Consider the following 2,500-nt stretch of genomic DNA (forward strand, 5'->3'; position numbering starts at 1 on the left):
TATGCGCACGTGTGCCCCAGTAGGGCTCGGTATGCCCCGGTATGTACGCGTGTGCCCCGATAGGCCCGGTATGCCCTGATAGGCCCGGTATGCCCCGATATGCACACGTGTGCCCCAATAGGGGTCGGTATGCCCCGGTAGGTACGCGTGTGCCCCGTAATGCACGTTTCGCAGATCTCCCCGCATGTCCCGCCCCTATATGTAATACTTACTTACTTACTTTCTTTCTTGCTTGCTTGCTTGCTTGCAATGGTTGGGAGTGCCCGGCATGCCCCGCTGCAGAGACCAAGGGCGCAATGACTTGGCACCGCGGATGCCGGGACTCCGGCACTTCCCGTGGCACTGATGGTTGGTTCCAAAGACAAAAGGCCGTGCAAGGCCACCGCACCGCGGATGATTTTGCTCGTGCTGGCGCCGTTGTGTGGCCAAAGAACATGCGCGAATGCTCGTGTCGGAAGGGTTGGTGTCCTGGCCCCGCGGGTGTCACGAATGCTCGGTTGCGAAGACCATGGGACCAGAGCCATGGCACGTCGGATGATGGCTCCAGCTGGCGCCCCGGCACTTTCTGTGGCATTGATGCTCGGTTTCAAAGACAAACGTGCGCAGTGCCAGGGGACCGCGGATGACTGCTCGTGCTGGCCCCGTTGGGCGGCATTGATGGTCGGTTGCAAAGAAAATGCGCGATTGCTCGTGTCGGGGCCCGGCAAGCCAAGGCCAAGCGAGCCATGGCACGTCGGATGATGGCTCCAGCTGGCGCCCCGGCACTTTCTGTGGCATTGATGCTCGGTTTCAAAGACAAACGTGCGCAGGGCCAGGGGACCGCGGATGACTGCTCGTGCTGGCCCCGTTGGGCGGCATTGATGGTCGGTTGCAAAGAAAATGCGCGATTGCTCGTGTCGGGGCCTGGCAAGCCAAGGCCAAGCGAGCCATGGCAACGCGGATGATGGCTCGCTAGTGCTGGCGCCGTGCACAGTGGCCTCGCACACTCGCCCTGCACGCTTCCCTTGCACGCAGCCTTGCACACTAGCCTCGCATGCGAGCCTTGCACCCTAGCCATGCAAACTAGCCTTGCACGGTAGCCATGCACACAAGCCGTGCACATTAGCCATGCGCACAAGCCCCGCACACTAGCCTTGCGCACAACCCTTGCACACAAGCCATGCACTCGAGCAATGCACACAAGCCTTGCACTCAAGCAATGCACACAAGCCCTGGACACTAGCCTTGCACACGGGCCTGGCACACAAGCCTTGGGCACTAGCCTTGCGCACTAGCGTTCCACATGAGCCTTGCACACTAGCCTTGGACACTAGCCTTGCACACAGGCCTTGCACACTAGGCATGCTTGGGCGAGCTGATCCCGCATCAAGTCGACGGGTCTAGGCATTCTTGGGCGCAGATCCCGCATCGTCTCGTCGCGTCTGGGCGCAAACACGTCGCGTCTCGTTGCGTCTTCAGAAGTCGTCGCTAACAGCACCTTTGGTTGCCACTGGTGGTTAGGCTGGTTGGTTGCGCAAACCCTATAGGAGGGTGGCATGCTGGTGGGCGTTTTTGCCCGGATAGGCACTAGAATGTGCAGATTTTGGGCGTTTTTGCCTGGATAGGCTAAGGAATGGGCATGCTTTGGGCGTTTTTGCCCGGATAGGCACCGGAATGCTTGGCCTTGGCTTGTCCTAGCAAGGCATTGCTGGGTTGGGCTCCCTTGGCCTTTTGGGCGCCTTGGACGATGTCTTGCGAAGACCATGGGCACAAGGCCATGGCATATGGTGAGGAAAGGACCACGGTTGCCAAGGTTAGGCACCGGAATGCTTGGCCTTGGCTTGCCAAAGCAGGGCATTGCTGGGTTGGGCTCCCTTGGCCTTCCGGGCGCCTTGGACACTGTCTTGGGAAGACCATGGGCACAAGGCCATGGCATATGGTGGGGAATGGACCACGGTTGCCAAGGCTAGGCATATAGAGAGGAATTGCATTTTTGCCCGGATAGGCACCGGAATGCTTGGCCTTGGCTTGCCATAGCAGGGCATTGCTGGGTTGGGCTCCCTTGGCCTTCCGGGGGCCTTGGACGCTGTCTTGGGAAGACCATGGGCACAAGGCCATGGCATATAGTGAGGAATGGACCACGGTTGGCAAGGCTAGGCATATAGAGAGGAATGGACCACGGTTGCCAAGGTTGCGCAAGTTTTGGGCATTTTTTGCCCGGATATGCCCAAGTATGCCCCGATAGGCCCGTTACGCCCCGGTATGAACGCGTATGCCCGGATTGACTCGGTATGCCTTGGGATACATGCGTATGCCCCGATAGGCTTGGTACGCCCCGATATGCGCACGTGTGCCCCAGTAGGGCTCGGTATGCCCCGGTATGTACGCGTGTGCCCCGATAGGCCCGGTATGCCCCGATATGCACACGTGTGCCCCAATAGGGGTCGGTATGCCCCGGTAGGTACGCGTGTGCCCCGTAATGCACGTTTCGCAGATCTCCCCGCATGTCCCGCCCCTATAT

This window comes from Tasmannia lanceolata, unplaced genomic scaffold, assembly GCF_043159265.1.
Source record: "Tasmannia lanceolata isolate RefF3 unplaced genomic scaffold, GAP_Taslan_0.1 ptg000022l, whole genome shotgun sequence".
Lineage (NCBI taxonomy): Eukaryota > Viridiplantae > Streptophyta > Magnoliopsida > Canellales > Winteraceae > Tasmannia > Tasmannia lanceolata.